Source organism: Dermochelys coriacea, chromosome 12, assembly GCF_009764565.3.
Source record: "Dermochelys coriacea isolate rDerCor1 chromosome 12, rDerCor1.pri.v4, whole genome shotgun sequence".
Lineage (NCBI taxonomy): Eukaryota > Metazoa > Chordata > Testudines > Dermochelyidae > Dermochelys > Dermochelys coriacea.
In genome coordinates this window covers 7,935,048-7,951,021 of record NC_050079.1, presented here as the reverse complement: position 1 = coordinate 7,951,021, position 15,974 = coordinate 7,935,048, and the positions used below count along the sequence as shown (strand labels likewise).

The 15,974-nt window shown below is 47.3% G+C and overlaps 1 protein-coding gene across 19 annotated transcripts in view; it reads left to right on the top strand.

Moving 5' to 3' along the window:
• Nucleotides 1–5,006: 5,006 nt before the first annotated feature.
• NLRC5 (NLR family CARD domain containing 5) overlaps nucleotides 5,007–15,974 on the top strand; it is a 91,925-nt gene continuing 80,957 nt past the window's right edge. For 15 of the 19 annotated variants that reach the window (XR_006275204.1, XR_006275203.1, XM_043495218.1 and 12 more), the window contains exon 1: nucleotides 5,007–5,069. The gene's annotated coding sequence lies outside the window, so the exon portion shown is untranslated. Of the gene's footprint in view, nucleotides 5,070–7,706; nucleotides 7,885–15,974 lie in introns of those variants that run through there. The other 4 variants (XM_043495226.1, XM_043495223.1, XM_043495221.1 and 1 more) reach the window with 2 other exon arrangements.

Here is a 15,974-nt window from a genome sequence, read left to right as displayed (position 1 = left end):
TGGGGAAAGTCCCTTGCTACACCGTTTGCAACTGGTATAGTGTGTTCAGTGTTAGCCATCTCAATAACAGAGGGATGGTGATGCCAGTGGTGCAAGTTTACAAGCAGCAAAAAGAAGAGACTAGAAAGAGCACAAGGAAAGAGCAAAAGATACGAATAGATGGACACCCCCCCCCCCCCGATCCCCGCACTATGCATTCTTTTGTATGCTCCTGCAGTGCAATGATATTTTGGTGCTGCTCAATCTCCTTTTTTTTTTTTCTTTTGTACCAATTATATCTTCTTTCTAGCCATCGTGTTTCTATAAAGCTTTCAATATGGGGGAAAAAACTCAAAAGCAAAACAGGAGGAACAAATACTAAATGCGGTTTGAGCATTGGCCTGCTAAACCCAGGGTTGTGAGTTCAATCCTTGAGGAGACCATTTAGGGATATTGGGGATTGGTCCTGCTTCAAGCAGGGGGTTGGACTAGATGACTTCCTGAGGTCCCTTCCAACCCTGATATTCTATGACTAAATGCAATGCCAAGAATCACAGGGTTATCACAATAATAAAAATAGGAGATCGGAACTCTCTCCCATTGCACGAAAGCATATTAAAATCAGGGTTTCTTCAAGAAGTTTGAGACCCCCTCCACCCCCACTAGGGGTCATGAAATGTGAGGATCCATTTCTGCTTCTGGTGGTGTGCTTCCATATTTATGTGGCAAACCCATGTGGAGAGGCCATGTGGCCTAGTGGCTCGCGCAAGAGACTGGGCACTGACTGGCCTGGATTCTGCACCCAGTTCAGCTATGGCCTTGTTTGAGTGTGAGCAAGTCTTGTCATAGCTCTGTGCCTCAGTTTCCCCATGTGTTGAATCGGGGAATTTCTTGAACTCACAGGGGGGTTTGAAACTTCACTAACTGCTGCTGAGATGGTTCAAGGAAAGGTGCTAGCGAGATAACTCGGCGAGTTCAGAGACACCAGGTGGTTTTAGTCAAACAGTCGCTGGGACTCCTTTTTAGTCACCGCGTGAGGGGGGGTGAGCTTTTTCCCAGGCAGCTTTTTCCCAATAGCCCTCTCGGAGGTCTCGCTCGTGCTGGGAGAACCCTGCTAGTTCTCACTGGGGTGTTGTATATTTTAAGTAGCTCCCGTAGCCCAGACCCAAAGTCATCCCTTTTGCAACCAGCAGCACACACTGTGGACATGAAATAAAGCCCCCGCTGCTGTGGCTGGGATCCCAGGACTCTCTTTCTCTTTATCTCTCACTTTGACACAAAAACTGCAAGGCAGTGCCGGGAGCTTCCCAGCGTGGTCAGGAGCAACGTTCATTGTATAAGCCTAAACAGCAGTAAGCTGGTTTCCAACTCCGATTACTTCCCCCTCCCTGCGGCTGGCCAACCCCATTCTGCAAGCACACCAAGCTCTGCAACTTCCTGCTGCTTGTAACAGGCTCGCCCTGCTAATGGGCCAGGCGGGAGGGGCACTGCTGGATTTGGCTGCACTAGCTCAACCAAAGGTAACTGGGATGTGCCTACATAAACCGCATTCACGTTGCTTGCGCTGCAGTGTAGACATAACCTTAGGTGGAGCAGGGTGTAGTTCCCAGCTGGAGGAGACCTACCTGCACTAGGTTGGATCCAACGAGAGGGTGGAAGTGGGAGGGGTGAGCCCCCCAGCAGGATCCCCTCCCAGACATTAGGTGCCTATAGTTTCACCTACTGCTCGTACTGCCACCCTACGTCCCGTTGCTCGCCTGCTGGCTCCAGCAGAGTGGCACAGGTCTGTGTGTCCTGGAGCTGGGGATCCTGCTCCAAGCGGAGCTGGGCCCTTTGTTACCAGATTTGCCCGTTACTTTGGGGTATGCTCATTTATTAGGGTTACTCTTCTGGGGAGAGTGAGATTCTATATTTCTATCAATGTACTGCTTGTGTCACTGGTGTTTTCACACGGAGCTCCACTTCTCCCTTCTGCAAGTTCTCACCTAATGGAGCTATCCTGCAGGACCTAGGTTCCCCAGGGCCGGGTTCCTCCAGTCCCAGAATCAGATGGACACACACTCACACGCATTAACAGAGTGAGTCTGAGCAGATCAGGTCAATCGGCACTCCCAAGCTGACCCCTTATATGTCCCTGAACTCAGCAGGCTGGGTCAAGCAGCACTTCCAAGCTGTCACCCTCATATGCCCCAGGTTCAGCATGTCCCTATCCCCACCTTCACGTTACAATTGTTCTGGTTGTAATCCACTTGATGAGCAAACCCCACAGGATTTTTGAGCGCTACAGGGATCTTTAGTTTAGGTAAGAGGAGCGTTGCTGCAGAGTCAATGAGGAAACCAAAATTACAAGAGAGAGGGAGGGGGGAAGCAACCAGCTTAACCATACAAGTTATTTATTGGCAGGTAATAACCATAGGGAAACCAAACAAACAAAACTGTTACAATATTAAATCTAGCTTAAATTTGATTACCAAAGTCAGGTTTAGAAAACTATAACTGATTGCACAAGTCAGGGTTAGAAAATGATACCTAGGGTAGGAAAAAGAACAGAGAGAGAGAGAGAGAGAGAGAGAGAGAGAGAGACAGTTGGGTTCTCACCACTCCGTGAAGCTTGAACCAGGCGGGGGGCCCGGGTGGTGGGGGTAGCTGAGGGTCCGGAGTGCTGGAGACAGGCAGAGCCCCTAGCATGGTCAGTCAGGAGCAGATGAAGTCCCAATGGAGCTGATGCAGATTTTGGATCCAGGCATCAGAATACTTACTGGAGCGTGGGTAGGGGTTTTTGTAGGGAAACAACAATGGTTCAAGGGAGACATTAGATTTGTTTATGGGTAAACTGATGGCTCAAGGGAGTAAAGCAATGTTGTTTTCTTCAGGCTAGACAATAGGAGCTGATCATTCCTGGCTATGGGCGGTGATCCTTGGAGGGAGCTCACAATGCAATTAGGCAGCTTCAGTATTTTGGATGCCAATTTATTTATTACTAGAACTGGTCTGGTAAGTACTGAGCTGGGTGTGTGCAGGCGTGGGTTCATTAACATCTGGAGCAGAGACCCCCCCCCCATCATGCAGGGCTTCCCTGCTTTTCTGGTGCCAGAGTTCAGTGTGGTTCTTGCCTTGGAATCTCTATTCTCCATTCTGTATACTTTTTGTAAGGCTTCTGATTGGTTTTGGTTCAAGCAGAGGCTGGGGGTGGGGGTGTCCTTTGTGAGTCAGACAGGATGTATACTGCAGCTTGGTTCCCCAAGAAGACAGAGCTGACAGGTAACACCTTAGAAACCTACTTTGCAGAGCAGGGTCCCCAGCTTGCACCAAATGACAGCTGGGTTTCTAAGTGTTCCTGCAGATCACACTCCCTTTCCCCCTTACCATGTCTTCTGAACACCCTGCTGAGTGCTGCTCACCATCAAAATACTCTGGAGGGGTCCCAGGAGCCATGCCCATGGCCAGCCATGCGAGGTTTCGGATTTGCTTTAAATGAGTAAACAAATAAGAGCGGTGTGAGCACATGAGAGGGAGCGATGTGCTCTCCCCTGGGCATACAGGGTTTCACAAACACTGGCTTCACCCTCTGCTGCCCAGCACGTGGGATGAGTTTCAGTGCCCGCAGACGAAGAACCACCTGATAAGCCCTTGGAGCGCGGGGTGCATGGCTCCCTGCACTTTTGGCTTCTCTGCTGCTGATTGTTGAGGGGATAATCGGTTTGGCCTTGCATCTGGAGCTCTCAGAGGCCTTTCCAACCCTACTGAATTAAACCAGCCAGCCCCTGGAGGCAGGGAGGTAGTATCTTCCAGGGAACACAGGGGGCTGAAAGGACTTGGTCAGAGTATCTGTGATTCTCTTTGAGCATGACCAGACAGCAAGTGTGAAAAATTGGGATGGGTAATAGGAGTCTATATAAGAAAAAAAACCCAAATCAGGATTGTCCCTATAAAATCGGTACATCTGGTCACCCTATTCCCTCTCCTGTGTCAGGCCTGTGCTGGACACACCACTTCAGGGACACTGGCTTCTGCAAAAAGAGCGGATTGACAATTTTTCACTGGAATATTTGTTTGACAAATGCTTTTTTTGGACAAAATGGAATTTTTTGCAGGGGGAAACATAATCAATTTTGGTCTAAAACATTTGGGGCTCGCCCCCCCGCCCCACATCCTGGGCCCCTCCCGCTGCTCACAGTACCCCCGCTCCGGTTCATCTGTGCGTCCTGGAGCTGGGGATCCTGCTCCCAGCCTAGCTGGACCCTGACCGACACCAACTCTGCAGAGCGGCGTCTCCACAGACAAGCAAGCCTCCGCCGCAAACCAAAACCCAACTGCAACCCCACGATTTCCCGGCCTCTACCACCTGCAAAATGCCCGTTCCGGCAGCTTTTGGACAACTGGCCAGGCCGGGGCTTTGCTTTCCAGGGGTCCCGGACTAAACGTCTCCCGTAGTTGGGCACCTTAAGAGTTTGGCCCAGGTCTCCGCCGGGTTGTCTGGGAGGCTGCATGCAGGGTTTCCAACCCCTTGGAAAAAAGAAAAGGAGGACTTGTGGCACCTTAGAGACTAACACATTTATTTGAGCATAAGCTTTCGGGCGCTACAGCTCACTTCATCGGATGCATCCAGTAGAAAATACAGTGGGGAGCTTTATATACCCCGAGAACATGAAACAGCCGGTGTGACCATACGCACTGTAAGGCGAGTGATCATCACCCCTTGGAGCGCTGGGCATTTACACCTGCGGAGGGAGTCTTTGAATTCGGATTAAGCGAGGGGCCGGGGCGGGCCGGAGCCCGAGCGAGGCGCAGCCCTGTCTTTAGCCGCCCTGGCTCGTCTCTCGGCGGGACGGAGCGCGGCCGCGGGGAGCCCCCGGTTCTCCCCGGGCTTCCCCCGCCCGGGCTGCGGCCCGCGGCTGGAAGAGGGTGCCCGGGACAGCGGGCAGCGGGCGGATCACATGGTTTCTCGGAAGCGGGTCCCGCTATCGCACCCGTTCAGTTATTTTCACTTTCGAAGGGGGCGGTGGCTCCAGGGTGGGGTGGCCGGGCCCGGAGCGGGGCCATGAGCACGGAGCGGGGAGCCCGGAGGAAGGGGCGCCCCACGGAGCGGGGTGAGTGTCTCCCCCGAGCCGGTGCCGGGTCTGGGCAGGAGCGGGCCCGGGCCTTTGCTGCCACCCATCTCACCCTGCTCCGGGCTGGGACCCCTTCCCCGCGGTCCTGCAACCCAAGGGGCACCTGGCCCCTGCCCTGCCCCGGGGGATGGAGCTGAGGCTAGCCAGTGGGTGCAACAGACCCCACCGGGGACTTTCTCCGTCTCTGGGCGGGCCGCTGAGCCCCCCGGCCCGGAGGGAGCCTTCGAGGCTCCCTTCTCCGCATCAGCACACGCAGGTGAGCCGGCTCCCCGCGGGTGGGGCATGAAAACTGCCCGCAGACCGATGCTGAAGAGCGATTCCTCCCCTCTCCAGAATACAGCCTTTAGTTCAGAGCCTGGCTTATGGGATTTCTGAGGTTGGACAGTCCTAGGGTAGGACAGTGGGCGAGGATGCTTAGCCCATACAGAGCTTTTCCTTGAAACAGCTGGGTTAAAATCGTGCCAGGTTAATTTTCTGTTCCCTGAAACTTTCAGGGGCTAAATCGGTCAGTGTTGCAGCTAGCAAAATACTCCTCAGTGTCCCTGTTATTTTTTTGCAGCCACTCTTTCAAGCTCTCTCCCCCTAGATCTTACTGTATTTTAAATTTAAACATTTACCCTGACTGGTTAAAAAGCGAATGGCTGAAATAGTCGGGGAGCGTTGATTTGAAATGCATGTTGCTTATCAACCTGGAGAAGTTTTTACATCAAGCCCGGAGGTCTTTCTAAAAGATGCAGTCACACGTTACTGGGCTGAGTATTGTTCACTTGCATAGTAGAAAAGAATAAGTCCTTCCACTGAGTAACTGAAATTCTGTGTTCTGGGGGAGACCACACTAAATGATCAAAATAGCCCTCTCTGGCCTTAACATCTGTGAATGTATTTAATAAACTGGAACCTGGTTAGCTTTCAGATCTGACTTTTTTTTCTCTCGTATGGCTCCATTTGCTTGATAAAAGGAGCATTTTCAAATTTCTCGGACCACCCAAATATAATTCAGAGAGATCAGGGGTTTAGTGTTCCTGTCCCATGATTATAGAACCGGCTCCCTCTAGATAGTCAGAAAGGTAGACTTTTTCCCCTTTAGATTTGTATTTATTTATTTTATTGTCAATATAGAAGCATAAAGACAACTGCCCCAGACTCTGTGCAGCCAACGGAGGTAACACCAGGAGCAAAGCCGTTGCCTTTTTTCTGCACAGAATCAGCCAGTCAACAAAAGACCCCAAAACTCAACTACCACCCACATTCAAACCCTGTATCTGTCAGGTCTGCCCAGATAGGTGGGGTGTGCTTGAAAGATCAGAAAACAAGGGCAATTTCTGGTGGGGTGAGGGCAGAGGTGAGGGAGTGGGGAGAATTTATTCTAAAGTAGAGGGGCTCTCACAGGGACTGCTTTGCTTGCAATTCCCTCTGCTATGAACAAGTGAGCTCCAGCTGTGTTTACACTACCCTGGAGGCAGAGTCTTCATTGACCATATTAGAGAATTCTCTCACTGTTTTCCCCACCATGCCATCTAATCCTGCTCTGAGAAAGTCCGGACAACACTGGGGTAAAAACACCAGCACCGTGCCTACACCAGTGCTCCCAGTTTTTGCTAACCCCGGAGAAGCTGCTCTGGTGCTAGCAGAGTGGTGAGAGATTTGCTTCCCAGATTCCCGTAGACAAGACACAGGCATAAGTATTTCTTCCTGAAACACGAGGATCAGCAGCTCTTGTCCTTTTATCCCAGCTTGGAGTTGTAGCTGCTGAACCTAATTATTACCTGATTATGTTGTGTGGTTTCCACCATGTGCTAGTGTGGCCAAGTAGATAAAGCATCAGTGCGGGAACCAGGAGACCTGGTTCTATTCTCAGCACTGCCACAGGCCTGCTAGGTGACCTTAGGCAAGTCACCTCCCTGCTCCATGTCTCAGTTTCCCTATCTGTAAAATACAGATAATGATACTGGCCTTTGAGATGTACTGGGGAAAATCCTAGGTATTATTACTACATATTCGGCTGGATCTTCATTTGGTATCAGTCAGCATAGCTTCATTGGATTCAATCAGCACCAGAGGATCTGGCCTACCATATCTGTGTGCCGGTGGAAGAACAGTAATATCTGATCTCCTTTTGGACTTTTACCAAGCTGTTTGTCTGCAGTCATTCTGTGGCTAACTATTACAGAATAACCTCAGGACCCTTCTTTCGACGCATGCAAGCCTCTTTGGATTCCTGGAACATTTCACAAATTGCCCAAGTCTCCAAGTCTCTTACCTAATCTCATGCCATATCCAAAGCGAGAACCCTGAGCTTTTAGAACCTTCCCTTTCAATTCCTTGAGGCTGTGTCCATGCTTGGGAATTTTAGGGGGAGATTCCCATCAGTGCTTTTAGAGCCACATGTACATTGAGGCTCCCACCAGCATAACCTTCATTATGGCTGAGCTGGGGTTGGCACCAGTGGAGACTGGCTGGCTGGTTGATTTCCTTGGGGTGAATTCTTTAGGGATGGATGCTCTTTTTACCTAGTCTCCCATCTATATGTTTGGAATGAATTCCTAATGTTTTTAACACAGGAAAGGGCCGTTCCAAGGGGGAATTCCTTATCGTTTTTACTTTCAGTTTTAGTTAGGCCTTGTGCCTTATCAGAGTTAGTAAGGGAAGTGTGAGGGTGTACGTTTGTGGTAGTTTGCAAGTAGTTACCGGGATGTGCAGAGGTCAAAGCTAAAGAGGACACAATTTTGGGACTCTCTTACTTCGGAGTCCTCTGTCCATTTCTGCGGTGGTTTGTGTCTCTTTCTCTCCCTCGGTAAGTACATGTTCTCCGGTGTCTGTGCAGCATTTAGGTTCATGGTGGCCAGCTGCATGTTTTGGTTTTATGTTTCATGCTGGGGGGGGGGGCAAGCAGCGTGAATGCTGGCTTTTTCAACTGATGTTTTGATTGGTTTGCTGCTCAAGCATTACAAAGGCTGTGATAAAAATCAAAATGTTTCCATTTGACTGAAAAGGTCCCTCTGCCAAGTTCGGAGCCAGGACGTAGATCTTTGGCCCTCACTACCCGTTGGGTTGCGTTGTGCATTTATTTTGCAGTGCTGTATATGGAGAAAAGGATTAAAATATCTTGTGTACTGTAAGCTGTAGTCACACGTTATTCCCTTCTTCGTGTACAATTTTCCTCCTATTTACAAGAGTTGACGTTTTGGACTAATGACCTTCCATTAGTACCTGCACCATGTTCTGTGGTATTATGGTCCAATCCTACAAGCTCTTATTTGCATGAGTAGTCCTTACTTATGTTAGTAGTCCCTGTATATCAAAGTTGAGGAAAGGTCACTCACTTATATTGTAAAATTAATTTAATTGCTCAGTGGTAGAAAACTTAAATAATTGTGTCCCAAAGATTGATAAGTAGAGCCAGCCAAAACTTAAAATTTCCGTTCCATGGGAATTCATTCCAAATCGGAACTTAAATAAAAATATCAAAGTTTCCTCAAAAATGAAATTTAAAAAAATCATTTGGGTCAATCAAAACATTTTCCTTGTTGATAGCATTAAAATATTTTGATCTGATATTTTGTTCCGATGTCGTTTAAAATGGTATGTTACATCATGATTTATAACATAAAATAAATTCCATAATGAAAAGTAATCTTGAAATGAAACATCAAAATGTTCCATTCTGATAAGATCAAAATATTTTTGATGCTTAATTTCAAACTGTTGTTGTTGAAATTGACACATTCCCATGGAAAGGTTCAATTTAGACAAAAAGACATTGCCTGATGGGAAACAATTCCATTGGAAAATTTTTGAGACGCTCTATTGCTAAGGACTATTAGAGAGGCATTGGAGGGTTTATTTTTATTTGCTCTTTTGCCAGCATGTTTTCATGACACATTTGATGATTGCCTGTTCTGTTCATTCCCTTTGGGGCACTTGACATTGTTCTACTGTTGGAAGACAGGATACTGGGCTAGATGGACCTTTGGTCTGACCCACTGTGGGCGATCCTATGTTCTTATTTCAACACAGAACAAAAGTTCATTTCCAAGTTATACACCCTGAAAACGGGATTTAGAATGGGAATGCTGACAGACTTAATTACAGCAGTTCTGTGAATGCGGGCATAATAAGTGTGCATAGAAAGTAAGGACTGTTATTAAGAATTTGCCTACTAAAGTATCCAAAGCAGTTAAGAAAGTTGCTAGAGTTTGGGAGGAATGAAAGAGTTTGGTACAGTTGGGAGGACAAATTAACCAATTAAGCTGATGCATCAAGATGAATTGTGATGGCAAACCCCACTTGGCCTGGTAACAAGACCTTCAGAGATCAGTCAATTTATCTTGAGATTCAAAGTCTTTACAAATAAATGAATGGTTTCAGAGTAGCAGCCGTGTTAGTCTGTATTCGCAAAAAGAAAAGGAGTACTTGTGGCACCTTAGAGATTAACAAATTTATTAGAGCATAAGCTTTCGTGAGCTACAGCTCACTTCATCGGATGCATTTGGTGGAAAAAACAGAGGGGAAATTGATATACACACACAGAGAACATGAAACAATGGGTTTATCATACACACTGTAAGGAGAAAAGGAGTACTTGTGGCACCTTAGAGACTAACAAATTTATTAGAGCATAAGCTTTCGTGAGCTACAGCTCACTTCATCGGATGCATTCGATGCATCCGATGAAGTGAGCTGTAGCTCACGAAAGCTTATGCTCTAATAAATTTGTTAGTCTCTAAGGTGCCACAAGTACTCCTTTTCTTTTTGCGAATACAGACTAACACGGCTGCTACTCTGAAAACTGTAAGGAGAGTGATCACTTAAGATAAGCCATCACCAGCAGCAGGGGGGGGAAAGGAGGAAAACCTTTCATGGTGACAAGCAAGGTAGGCTATTTCCAGCAGTTAACAAGAATATCTGAGGAACAGTGGGGGGTGGGGTAGGGTGGGGGGGAGAAATAACATGGGGAAATATTTGACAGGTTTCAGAGTAGCAGCCGTGTTAGTCTGTATTCGCAAAAAGAAAAGGAGTACCCGTGGCACCTTAGAGACTAACAAATTTATTAGAGCATAAGCTTTCGTGAGCTACAGCTCACTTCAGCGGATGCATTTGGTGGAAAAAGCAGAGGAGAGATTTATATACACACACACACACAGAGAACATGAAACAATGGGTTTATCATACACACTGTAAGGAGAGTGATCACTTAAGATAAGCCATCACCAGCAGCGGGGGGGGGGGGGGGGGGGGGGGAGGGAAGGAGGAAAACCTTTCATGGTGACAAGCAAGGTAGGCTAATTCCAGCAGTTAACAAGAATATCAGGGAACAGTGGGGGGTGGGAGGGAGAAATACCATGGGGAAATAGTTTTACTTTGAATAATGACTCATCCATTCCCAGTCTCTATTCAAGCCTAAGTTAATTGTATCCAGTTTGCAAATTAATTCCAATTCAGCAGTCTCTCGTTGGAGTCTGTTTTTGAAGCTTTTTTGTTGAAGTATAGCCACTCTTAGGTCTGTGATCGAGTGACCAGAGAGATTGAAGTGTTCTCCAACTGGTTTTTGAATGTTATAATTCTTGACGTCTGATTTGTGTCCATTCATTCTTTTACGTAGAGACTGTCCAGTTTGACCAATGTACATGGCAGAGGGGCATTGCTGGCACATGATGGCATATATCACATTGGTAGATGCGCAGGTGAACGAGCCTCTGATAGTGTGGCTGATGTGATTAGGCCCTATGATGGTGTCCCCTGAATAGATACGTGGACACAGCTGGCAATGAGGTTTGTTGCAGGGATTGGTTCCTGGGTTAGTGGTTCTGTTGTGTGGTGTGTGGTTGCTGGTGAGTATTTGCTTCAGGTTGGGGGGCTGTCTGTAAGCAAGGACTGGCCTGTCTCCCAAGATCTGTGAGAGTGATGGGTCGTCCTTCAGGATAGGTTTTAGATCCTTGATGATGCGTTGGAGAGGTTTTAGTTGGGGGCTGAAGGTGATGGCTAGTGGCGTTCTGTTATTTTCTTTGTTGGTCCTGTCCTGGAGTAGGTGACTTCTGGGTACTCTTCTGGCTCTGTCAATCTGTTTCTTCACTTCAGCAGGTGGGTATTGTGGTTGTAGGAATGCATGATAGAGATCTTGTAGGTGTTTGTCTCTGTCTGAGGGGTTGGAGCAAATGTGGTTATATCGTAGAGCTTGGCTGTAGACAATGGATCGTGTGGTATGATCTGGATGAAAGCTAGAGGCATGTAGGTAGGAATAGCGGTCAGTAGGTTTCCGATATAGGGTGGTGTTTATGTGACCATCGCTTATTAGCACCGTAGTGTCCAGGAAGTGGATCTCTTGTGTGGACTGGTCCAGGCTGAGGTTGATGGTGGGATGGAAATTGTTGAAATCATGGTGGAATTCCTCAAGGGCTTCTTTTCCATGGGTCCAGATGATGAAGATGTCATCAATGTAGCGCAAGTAGAGTAGGGGCATTAGGAGACGAGAGCTGAGGAAGCGTTGTTCTAAGTCAGCCATAAAAATGTTGGCATACTGTGGGGCCATGCGGGTACCCATCGCAGTGCCACTGATTTGAAGGTATACGTTGTCCCCAAATGTGAAATAGTTATGGGTGAGGACAAAGTCACAAAGTTCAGCCACCAGGTTTGCCATGACATTATCGGGGATACTGTTCCTGATGGCTTGTAGTCCATCTTTGTGTGGGATGTTGGTGTAGAGGGCTTCTACATCCATAGTGGCTAGGATGGTGTTTTTAGGAAGATCACCAATGGACTGTAGTTTCCTCAGGAAGTCAGTGGTGTCTCGAAGATAGCTGGGAGTGCTGGTAACGTAGGGCCTGAGGAGGGAGTCTACATAGCCAGACAATCCTGCTGTCAGGGTGTCAATGCCTGACATGATGGGGCGCCAATGCCTGACATGATGGGGCGTCCAGGATTTCCAGGTTTATGGATCTTGGGTAGCAGATAGAATACCCCAGGTCGGGGTTCTAGGGTTGTGTCTGTGCGGATTTGTTCTTGTGCTTTTTCAGGGAGTATCTTGAGCAAATGCTGTAGTTTCTTCTGGTAACTCTCAGTGGGATCAGAGGGTAATGGCTTGTAGAAAGTGGTGTTGGAGAGCTGCCTAGTAGCCTCTTGTTCATACTCCGACCTATTCATGATGACGACAGCACCTCCTTTGTCAGCCTTTTTGATTATGATGTCAGAGTTGTTTCTGAGGCTGTGGATGGCATTGTGTTCTGCATGGCGGAGGTTATGGGGCAAGCGATGCTGCTTTTCCACAATTTCAGCTCGTGCACTTCGGCGGAAGCACTCTATGTAGAAGTCCAGGCTGCTGTTTCGACCTTCAGGAGGAGTCCACCCACCTGCGCATCTACCAATGTGATATATGCCATCATGTGCCAGCAATGCCCCTCTGCCATGTACATTGGTCAAACTGGACAGTCTCTACGTAAAAGAATAAATGGACACAAATCAGACGTCAAGAATTATAACATTCAAAAACCAGTTGGAGAACACTTCAATCTCTCTGGTCATTCAATTACAGACCTAAGAGTGGCTATACTTCAACAAAAAAGCTTCAAAAACAGACTCCAACGAGAGACTGCTGAATTGGAATTAATTTGCAAACTGGATACAATTAACTTAGGCTTGAATAGAGACTGGGAATGGATGAGTCATTACACAAAGTAAAACTATTTCCCCATGTTATTTCTCCCCCCCACCCCCCACTGTTCCTCAGATATTCTTGTTAACTGCTGGAAATAGCCTACCTTGCTTGTCACCATGAAAGGTTTTCCTCCTTTCCCCCGCCTGCTGCTGGTGATGGCTTATCTTAAGTGATCACTCTCCTTACAGTAAAAAGAAAAGGAGTACTTGTGGCACCTTAGAGACTAACAAATTTATTAGAGCATAAGCTTTCGTGAGCTACAGCTCACTTCATCGGATGTGAGCTGTAGCTCACGAAAGCTTAAGTTAGTCTCTAAGGTGCCACAAGTACTCCTTTTCTTTTTGCGAATACAGACTAACACGGCTGCTACTCTGAAACCTCTCCTTACAGTGTGTATGATAAACCCATTGTTTCATGTTCTCTGTGTGTGTATATAAATCTCCCCACTGTATTTTCCACCAAATGCATCCGATGAAGTGAGCTGTAGCTCACGAAAGCTTATGCTCTAATAAATTCGTTAGTCTCTAAGGTGCCACAAGTACTCCTTTTCTTTTTGCAAATAAATGAATGTTACCGATCAATCCTGTTCCCATCAGTGTACCGGGAAGGGAGGGGCGGGGGGGTTGGTTTTGTTCTAAGAGACATTGTGGAGAGGGTGGCAACAAAGGCGACCCCATGCTTGCCGATGGGGAGGGGGCCCCGAGTGAGGGCATCCAGCTTCAGCAGTGTTATTGAGCATGCTCAGTCCATGTGAGCATGCTCAGTCCAAGCCAAGCAGCAAATTGGGGTGTGGGGGGGGCGACCAGATTGACCCTCTGGGGAGCAATCTGCAGTGGGGAAGGTTTGTGCCTCTCTGGCTTTAGCCTGACAACAGATTTCCTCTGGTATTTTTCCTCTGGATTCCTGAGGATGGGGCTGTTCCCTTCTCCCTATATTTTGGTGTTGTGGGGTACGCTTTTAATTATAGAGAGAGGGGAAGGGGGAGTGGTCCTTTCCAAGCCAGACAATTTGGCCTGCAGTGGTAAGCAATGCTCAGCCACCCAGGTCGCCCCATAGGGACAGCAAGGGTCCCTCTCAGCCTGCCCAGCTATCAGCCTTCTTTCACTTTTGAGTTTCTGGTTTGGGTTGTTCCCCCAGCTCCATGTCAAACCCCGGCCTTCGTCCATGGCTTGCATGGGAACTGGAGGGCAGCAAACGGGGACAAGTTGCTGGGTCTTAGGCTACTCGGCTGGGGTCTAATGCAAACTCAGGAACGAGGGTGTAGCCAGTCAGTAATGGCCGGATTGGAAGGTGGTTTCTGCAGAACGGTGCCCCCTCTCGCTCTGTCAGATTATTATTACTGCAGTTGTTTTTTTGTTACAAAAGCACTTCTGATAGTGGGGGAAGAAGCTGGGGGGGAAAGGCTACAAATGCCTGATACTGGCTAGAAAGAGATGACTATCTGAGATCAAGAAAGCAAAAAACAACTCCGAGAAATGGATCCTGTCACCTGACCGTGTCTAAACTAACTAAACTAAACTAAAATTGGCAAACTAAAATTGACAGATGCTACTTGGCTGTTTTGGTTCATTTCTACACACAAACACGCACACACATATGCAGAGTTAAATACATCCCCGCTGTAACTCCCTTGATTTCAGGGTCAGTTTGGCTTGTTTTGTTTTGTGTGTGGGGGAGTTAAGGTCTGTGTATTTTCACTTTCGTTTGACTCCAAATTACATCAGCAACTCTCATCTAGAGTTTCAGAGTAGCAGCGTTAGTCTATATTTGCAAAAAGAAAAGGAGTACTTGTGGCACCTTAGAGACTAACAAATTTATTTGAGCATAAGCTTTCGTGAGCTACAGCTCACTTCATCGGATGCATTTGGTGGAAAATACAGTGGGGAGATTTATATACATTATATATATATAGATTTATATGGTGTATATAAATCTCCCCACTGTATTTTCCACCAAATGCATCCGATGAAGTGAGCTGTAGCTCACGAAAGCTTATGCTCAAATAAATTTGTTAGTCTCTAAGGTGCCACAAGTACTCCTTTTCATCTAGAGTTTAACACTCCTGATACTTGTACACCTCTAAACTCTGTATCAGTGAGTTAATAGTAATGCTTATCCCTGCATTTCCACCTGTTGAGATCAGAATCTGATTGTGCCAAAAAATACACATCCTCTGTGAAATAGAGGCAGTGTTGTAAGGCTGATTCCAAAGCCCCCTGAAGTTGAGGGGTGTCATTCCATTGATTTCAATGAGCTTTGGATCAGGCGCTTAGTCTGTACCATGATCCGCAAACTCACTCACGTCTTCTCCCATCATCTTTATGCTCCCAGAATTGCACAGAACAAATTCTGCAATGGAATGTTCCCTGGCTTGCACAAAATGCACACTCAGGCTGTTGCCGGGACTCATTTATCCAGTCTCATCTTTTTAGTTGGCAAGTGAAATGACCGATGGTGAAAAATGTTAGATGAGTAGCCTAGGAGACCAATCCAAAGTATAGGTAGCCTACCTGGGGAAGTCTCAGATCCTACAGAGATGGGGGCCAATATTAAGCCCTAAAATAGATTAAATAATGTTAGTGAAGGGTATCAGAGTAACAGTACAAGTTTCCCCACTCTGAGCCACCATCGGTATGTTTCAGCCCTGGGCTTGGAGGGATGCACCTGCCCCCAATAGGGGATAGAAGGTAATTCAGTCTCCATGGCCTCTTCCTTTCTTAGCCTCCCTGCCAAAATAACCCACAAATCAGTTGTGGTGGGCTGGTGGCTTTACTAGAGCTTCGCAGTTCTGTAGCACTGCCCCTCTGAAAGCACCATCCAGGCATGAACTAAGCCTCAGAGCACCTTGGCTGCTGTGATCTCCATGTGGGAACTGAGGTACAAAAAGACAAAGTGTCTTGCGGAAGGTCACACAGTGACAGAGCTGAAAATAGAATCCAGTTCTGCCCTCTTCTAATCTCGAGATAAAATTGCCTCACACACACTGACATGAAACCCAATGTGTAAGGAGCTAGACTGAGTCTACTAACTCATTTCTCCCAGCCCAGTCCTCACAGGGCAAAACACTTTGGTCACCACTTGCATGAGCAGGATTTGAACTGTTCACCTGGAGATGAAAGGTCCTGTAGCCCAGTACTAGCCCCAGTCCCCTGCTGCTCTCCTAGACAGAGCTCCTAAATCTGAAACGCTGGTAATTGCACATGTCATTTTGTATTTGTGCGTATTTATATCCT